Source organism: Tupaia chinensis, unplaced genomic scaffold (assembly GCF_000334495.1).
Source record: "Tupaia chinensis unplaced genomic scaffold, TupChi_1.0 Scaffold142109_1, whole genome shotgun sequence".
Classification (NCBI taxonomy): domain Eukaryota; kingdom Metazoa; phylum Chordata; class Mammalia; order Scandentia; family Tupaiidae; genus Tupaia; species Tupaia belangeri.
In genome coordinates this window covers 1-8719 of record NW_006201960.1, presented here as the reverse complement: position 1 = coordinate 8719, position 8719 = coordinate 1, and the positions used below count along the sequence as shown (strand labels likewise).

General features: G+C 36.2%; 1 pseudogene; it reads right to left on the bottom strand.

Annotated features, from left to right (window-relative positions):
- Positions 1–248: 248 nt before the first annotated feature.
- Positions 249–2077, bottom strand: LOC102484436 (pumilio homolog 3 pseudogene; annotated as a pseudogene).
- Between the last annotated feature and the right edge of the window lie 6642 nt (positions 2078–8719).

The following is an 8719-nucleotide window of genomic DNA, read 5'->3' as shown; positions in this document are numbered from 1 at the left end:
GGAGAAAGAGAGAGGGAAAGTGAGAAATCACCCCCCTGCAGGGGGTGACCACATTACAGTCACTTCTCCTCCCCTGCCCTCTCGGGATTTTGGGTATGCATGCATGCATGCAAACGTGCACACATCCCTGGCATGATTTTCAACCCACTGGATCTGGGACTTGAACCATAGTCAGCCACATGGAAGGCCACCATCTTAACCATCACACCAACTGCTGGCCCCTCCTTCTTGTTCTTAATTGTGTCCACCTATGAAGTCAGTTTTTCAAGCAAAATTTCTATTCGTTTGCTAGGATTTTTGTTTCTTTCCAATGTGGAAATCAGGCTTTTTAGCCCAGCTTTGAGTTTGTTTGCAACTTCCTGGTCAGGACTCTGGAGAAGGCTAGAAAGAATAATGGCACCTCAGTTTATACTCCCAGGACTTCAGGTTCTTCATACCCACATGCTCTACAAGTGTTTTTGCAAAACAACCTTTTCTTCCATTTTCTTTCATCTTTTTATCTTGTTCTATTAACCACTTCAGTACTAGATGTCCTGCAGGATGTTCTGCAACATGAAGCTCTCTGTTCCTGCCTCTGGGGTGCAGTTCTGTTGCTGCCAAGCTGGCGATGGTGTCAATGGCAGGCTGGATGTCTCCGGTGGCAGATTCCAAAATGTCGGCCATCAATACACAGGCAGACTTATCTAGCACCATGTCTTGGGCATGTCCTTGCAGGTAGCTTAACAAAGCTGGAGAAATGGATTCTAACAGCTCGTGTCGGTGGACTTCTGTGTCTTTCTTACTGTGTGCATTTCCATCTCCTTTCTCGGACTGTATGTGCAGGATCTCCATTAGCTGCCTTTTCTACATAAGTGTTCATTGTTTTCACAATTACTTTCCTGTCCTTGGACATACCATGCCACTGGCCACTCTGGCGCCATCGTGTGTGTGTGCCAGGTATATCACTGCTTCACAGATGGCTTCAATCAGTTCTGATCTGAGTTTTGGGGGTGCATAGGTAAAGAAGTCCAAGAATACTTTATGCACCAATGAGTGCTTAATCACAGCTTCCTTCTGGGCCATTGGAGTTAGAATCTGCTTCATTTCATCCATAATGTGTTCTAATTTTTCAGGCTTTGCCTCTAATACCTTGTCCAGAGTTGGGTGATCTGCTGACTTGTAAAGCTGGAACATATTCCCGTAGAGCTCCTCTGTCAGCATGTTCATCTGTTCCAGGATGGCTTTGTCATTGTAGGCATACTCCATGATGGCCAACGCTTCTGTGTGTCACAGTATCTTCTGCACATGGCCTTTAAAGCTTCTGATTATCTCTGCAATCTGTGGTTTACTTCCATACATGAGAAATTTCTTAACAATATTTGGCTTTACTTAATTCAACCAAATAACCTCACAATTCTTCAAAGGCCTGTTTTCTCTGTTCTTCATTATCATATTGAATGTAATACTGGATCACCTGAATTGAATCATGAGCAAATGCAATAGTTTTAATTTTTCCTTGAATCAATTTCTGTAAGTCACTCAACTTCACTCTTTTTTCTTTGTCAGTCTTTCCTTCTTAAAATCTCCCAGATCTGCTTGGACCGAGCAAAAATGTCATAGTTGATTTTATCATTAAGTTGCCTGCTCTGCTTTCATAGTTGGTTTTATCATTAAGTTGCCTGCTCTGCTTCAGTTCTTTCTTCTTCTTTTTGAAATCATCCCATTTGGGTTTCTTGGCCGCTGAGTCATCACTTTGACTGTCTGACTGGAATTTTCTCTTCTTGTTGATTTATTTACCTGCTGAATTTATTCTTAGGTGCTTTGTCCCCTTGTTGCTTATTCTTGAACTGCTTTACACCTTTTCTCCCAGGTTTTGTGGCACTTTTCTCAAAGTTCTTTGATTTGATTTTAGGTCCACCTTCCTTAACAACTTTTCTTGGGAATGTCTTTGAAGAACCAGAGTCACTGTTTATATGGAATCTCTTTTTTTCTTGTGATGCCTTTGTATTCCTTCCTGTTATTTTTTTTTTTTTCTGCTTTGACTTCAATCGTATCAACTCACAGACATGGGACCAAAGTCTCAGAAAACTTTTCAAACCTAGAGAGACATTCAAAGATGCAAACCCAAGAAATACATAGGGCCTCAAATAGAATCAACCCCAGAAGATTTTCTCCATGACATATTATAGCCAGATTGACCAAAACTACAGTCAAAGACAAGGTACTCAGACTTGCAAGAGAGAGACATCACGTTACCTACAAAGTGTATCCCATCAGGTTAACAGCAGACCTCTCATTGGAAATAATGTGAGCAAGAAAAGAATGAGAAAATATATTCAAAGTGTTGAGTGAAAAACTATTTCAACCATGAATACTATACTCAGCAAGATTACCCTTTATATGAGAAGAGAAGACAAGAGCATTCTCAGATAAACAAAACTTGAAAGAATTTACTGACACCAAACCAGTTCTCCAAGAATTTCTTAAGGGGGGTGTTATATGAGAAAAACTAAATTCAGACACACAGAAATGAGAGTGTTTTTAGAAATCTAAGAAAAAGGCCAGGTTAATGGTAGGGACAAGAATAGAGTTGCATATTATCTTCCAGAATTTAAATGGAAAGCTTGGACCACAACAGAAGCTAGACTAAGTACATGGGATTGAGCTAATATAATAAATTTTATGGCTTTTGACTAAAACAATACTGATATTTTTCTATGCTTTGTAGTCCAGAGAGAAGGATTTTTTTCTTCTCTTGAATTGTCAACAGATCCAGGTAACTACTATTTGAACAGAATCCTAACCTGCTTCCTGGCTTTAAGTCTTAAGCAAAGTACTCTTAGCATTTTAAAATTTCGATTTATTAAAGCTAAAGCTGCCTTTCTTGAAATTAAAAAAACATATTAAAAATACCTATTTAATGACCACAGTAAGCTATATAGCCTCAGCTAGGTGTTATTTTATACTATATTCATTCTACTCACAATTTCATGCCTAAAATCAAACATTTGTTCACAGCTGTACTTACTATTGAAAGTAGTAGATCAATTAAGATATTTTGTTAACCAATAAAATGTGGAAGAAAAAAAAGAAATGGAAAGTAACTGCAGATAATGGAGATAGAGTGGGAAGAGGGTGGGATATGGCTGAGGGTGAGAAATGGGGGGAAGTTATATATATATGTGTATATATATATATGAAATGGAAAATTATTTGTGATAAAAACATGTATGACCAAGTCACTATACAATGTATTCTGGTTGGGGAACTGCATCTTGTAGCCTGTGATGATCAGCAAATAAATGCAAAATAAATAAATAATAACAATGTAAAAAGAAAGAAAAAATGTGGCACATATACACTATGGAATACTATGCAGCCATAAAAAGCAATTCGACCTGACATTTGATAGAAACTGGGTGAATGTGAAAGATTTAGTGCTCAGTGAAGCAAGCCAGACTATAAAAGAGGTATTGTATGTCCCCACTTAATATGTACTGAATATCTGCACTTCATAGCAAAAACTGAAAGATTAGAATGTATAAAAGCAGGGAGGGCAACTGAGGATACTAGACACAGTGTAGAAGGAGAGTAGACAATTGGGGACAGGAGAGAAGGAATCAAGGGGAAACTTAAGCAAAATATTTAATGGATACAAAAATATAAAATTATCAGTTGCTGATAATGGGTATGGTAATACCTCTGACTGGACTAATATGCAGTATACATACCCAGAAAGTCTATTTTATTTATTGTAAAGATGTACAGTAATAAAATATTTTAAAAAAACATATTGTACATTATAGTGCAGTACAATTATTAAATGGAAATAAAAATTTATACAATTTTTGGAGAGGTTTTAGCTATAGGGCACATGTGCTCACCAGAAAGACAGAGAGAGACAGAGAGACAGAAAGCAAGATATCGCCCACCAAGAGGAATGACCACACTGCAATCCCTTCTCTCCATTCTCCTCTTGGTATCTCATGCACACACGCATGCACGCACATGGGCCTTGTGTGAGTTTAAGTCACTGGGTCTGGGACTCAAACCGATGTCGACTACATGGGAGTCCAACGACATAGCCATTACACCAACTTCTGGTCCCCAATACTTTTTAAAAATAAAGATGTTTATTGGCCTTCTCCAGGCCAGTGGACTTCAAGTATGGTAATCATGCTTCCAGGAGACAGTTGGCAATGCTTGAGGGAATTTCTGTTGTCATAACTGAGAGGTACTACAGTACCTGGTAGATTGAAGTCATGGATGCTGCTTGACACATTATAATGCAAAACAGAGCTTACACCACAATCTTCCAACCAGGATGTTAACACTGGGGATACTGAGAGCCTCCTCTAGATCAGAATATGGTCAATGTCCATGTGTACAAGAATCACTTGTCTTAATAAAGCTTATGACTTGGGAAATCTTGGATCAGTCCAAACATTATTCACTTGTAATAATGTCCTTGTCAATGTTGATACCACCTGTACTGATCTACATACTGAACTTTATGTATCAAGGATTTGCTTCAGGGTTATAGTCGGGTGTAAATATTTTGAGGCCATCTCCACCAAGAATATACTAGGAATCTTATGTCTCACTTAATGAAGTCAATTGTTGGAGTCTAGACCTCAGCTTCTGTGTAACCATGTTCATACTTTTCCCTTCGAAACTTCCCTCCTGACAGGACATTAAAATTTTCTAAATGTCACTTACCTTTTTTTCATTTATATTTGCATGAGACAACTTTTTCAGGTCTTTGCTCTCAGTCTATGCATATCTTTGTCGTTGAGGTGTGATTTTGTAAACAACATATGGAGAGACCTGTTTTTTATAGTCATTGAGTCAATATATGTCTTTTAGTTGGAGAATTTAATCTATTAATATTCACTGGTATTATTGATATGTGTGAACTTATACCTGCCATTTTGATACTCTTTATTTTTTGCTTTGTGTTCTGGCTGTTTTATGTTTCCTACTTTTATTTATCTCTTTTTAGTTTTCTGGGTGTTATATTACCTTAATTTTCTAAAGAGCTGGCCTACATTTGGTGAATAATTTCCATTTTTGTTTATCTGGGAATTTGAGGGATAATCTTGTTAGGTATAGCAACAATGAACTAAAATTGGTATAGAAAACAATTGACTGCAATTGTTTTTCTTTCAGAGTTTTAAATATGTCTTCACATTCTTTTCTTACCTGCATTGTTTCTATTGAGAGGTCTGATGTTCATCTAATACGGTAATTTTGTCATAACTTGGCATTTCTCTCTTGTTCTGTTTAGAATAATGTCTTTGTCTTTAATTTGTACCATTTTGACTATGATGTGCTTTGGAAAAAGTCTTCTTATGTTAAATCTATTTGGTGATTTTTTTCTTTTTTTGTATTTCTTTGTTTGGGTTTCCATATGCCTCTCTGAAAATAAAAAAAAATAAACAAACATAAATATTACCTACTTTTTGCAGCTTATCTGAGAAATAAATATTGTGGTTGTTGGAAAAATAATGACTTTTTTTGTGTTTTCTATGCAAAAATGCATCAAAACTTTTCTGATGACCCAACTCTTAAGGCTCATTGGAAAATATCTGGCATGAAGCAATTATTCAGTCAATTGTAGCTATTGTGGGAACCAGCAGTTAGTGTAATGGCTATGTCGCTGGACTCCCATGTAGTCGACCACGATTCATGTCCCAGACCCAGTGGCTTAAAACTCACGCCAGGTGCATGTGTGTGCATGCCCAAGATCCCGAGAGAAGAATGGAGAAGGGATTGCGGCATGACCATCCCCCCTGAGGGGTGATTTCTCACTTTCTGTCTCTCTGTCTTTCTCTGTCTATCTGACGAGCATACGCCCCCTATAGCTAAAACCTCTCCAAAAAAAAGAAAAAATAGTAGCTATTGTGATTAAGTCTCAGTTCTGCCTTAGATAAGCTAATTTTTACATCAGAATGATTTCTGAGAAAGAAAGTGAGTCTAGCATTGCCCACCTCCTGGAGACGGCAAGAGATGATGCTTAAAATGAACATTCACTCAGAGTTTCATATAGGGATCACAGTGCTTGGGAGCACACCAATGTAACCTTTGTTGCATTCAAGAATATTTTCTCTGATGTTCTAATGGTCACTTCAGACAGTCATATTAGAAACTTTTAGTCTTTTAAGCTGTTCTGTGCTTCACTCTTGAGACTATCTATAAAGCTTGGATCATATCATTATTCCCCCAACTTAGTAGAAATTCCTCCAAATCTTCAAAGAACTCTTGTCTTTTTTGCTGCAAGTCTATGATAAATGCCTCTTTTCAAGGGAAATATAGAATTATTGTTAGTCTATTTCTCCCCCAGTTATGGGAAAATACTTATTTATTAACTCCATCACTGACTAAGGGAACTGTATTTTGCCACCCTGGATCTGAATCTTGATACTACCTTATCAGGAAGAGAATATATATTTTAGGCAACTGTACTAAATAAATACTACTTATCATACTTCTTTTTTTATTTTTTAAATGTATTTATTTACTTTTGTATATACATTGAATCTCATTGTTTAGCTTACAATGTGAGCATTTCAATATGTGAACATTTCTCCTTAGTCCCGTTGATCAAAATATCTTCAACCGGTAATACCACACTTCCCCATCCCGTCAATGCTCTACCTCCATATCCCTTCTCCAAATGTCCTTCACTAGGCCCCACTCCTCCACTTATACCTCATCTGACATTCATGCCCATCTCTTGTGTTTGTACAACCATTAGTCTATCAGTTTCAGTCATAGACATTTAGTATATTGCTAAATGGAGACATACACTATCATATTTCTTTAAGTAAGGGTAAAAGGACAAATGTGAAAGGTTTTCAAAATATTGATGGAAAATAAATATTATGAAAAATATATGTATGGATTTTAATTATTTCCTTTTTTAAAAGAAGAAATGGCAGAAGGTGAGAAATAGAAGGAAATATATATATATATACATAAAACTAGAAATGGAAAATTATTGACAATGACAAGTATGATTAAGCCGCTATGCAATATATTCTGGATAGAGAATCACATTTTGTATGTTGTGACAATGCTCAGTGAATAAACATAAATTGATTAATTAAAAAGAAAAAAGAATTATTTTATTTGAGTTTATTTATTTCTTTCTTTATTTAAATTTGACCAGAGAGGGATAGGGGGTGGATGAGTGAGAAAGCAATATTAATATATATTTAATTCCATATTCCAGTAATGATTTTAGTTTTCTTGTAGTTTTTTCTGGTATAACTTGAAACCCTAAAGTGTCTATTCCTAGAAGAAATAATAGAAATTCAAACTCTATGTAAATCATCTTTTGAGTGAGAAGTTTAAGAGTCCTGCTTGGGACCAGCAGTTTACATAATACCTATGTTCCTGGACTCCCATGTAGTCAGTCGCAGTTCAAGTCCTGGACCTGGTGGCTTAAACTCATGCTGGGCACATGTGCGTGTGTGCCCAAGATCCTGAGAGGAGAATAGAGGACAAGGGATTGCAGCATGTCTATATCCCCCTGGGGTTGATTTCTCACTTTCTGTCTCTCTGTCTCTCTCTTTCTGGCAAGTAAAAACTTCTCCAAAAAAATTAATAAGAGACTTGGTAGTATAAAAGATATAAAGAAATTGGTGATAAAGAGATCTTGGATTATAAAGATATAATAAAATTGATGATGCAGTTTAAAATTTAGGGTTTTGCCATCAAAATTTAAGAGTGAGGATAATTGTCAGAAAAAAAATGGAATGGTTATATTTGTAGCCAGCACTGGAAATGTTTAAGCAGAAATGGCAAGAAAATACAATAAAATTACATAGAACATGACATCTATGAATAAGCTTACAAGTGAACACAAAGATTCCACACTTCACAGAATAGATATACTTTATCAAGAGCAAATCCCCCGGGACCAGAAGATGGTGTAATGGTTATGTCACTGAACTCTCACATGGGCAACAGCAAGTCAAGTCCAAGATTTGGTGGCTTGAAACTCATGCTAGGTATATGCGTGTGCATGCCCAAAATCCTTAGAGAAGAATGGAAGAGAAGAGAGTGCAACATGACCATCACCCCTGGAGAGTGATTTATTGCTTTCTGTCTCTCTCTGTCTCTCTGGTGATTTCATGCATCCTATAGCAAAAATATCTCTTAAAAAATAAAAAGAAACTAAGCCACTGGAGTAATGCAGTGTATCACTGAAAATGTTATTCTGTCATATTTGAGAACACCTCTGACTCTCAGACCATATTAAGTCAGTAGACCATATTAAATCAGTTCATTTATCCACATATGTCTTAATGTCCAGACTATCCTCAAAATATGCATTTGACAAGCTATTTTTGTCTTCATGTTTTGTTTTTTTTCTTTGCCAGGCAAGGCAACGGCAAAGTCTTCCTTCCTTTATACTAGGCACTGGGAATAGTGGGCTGAGGAGAGTAGGATATATGATAATGAGATATTATTATTTTTATATATGTTTGCATTCAATTTGCTAATGCTTAGTATTTTTTACATACATACTTGTGAGATAGATTGGTCTCTAGTTTTCCTTTTACATAATATCCTTGGAAGTTTTTAATATAAAGCTTAAACTAACTTCATAAAACAATTTGAATGGAATTTTCTCTTTTTATATATTTAAAAGTTTCTATAAAAATATTATTTTTTTCTTTAAGTATTCAGAGAATTTCAGTACAGAGTCCATCAGGTTCCAGGAGATATATAT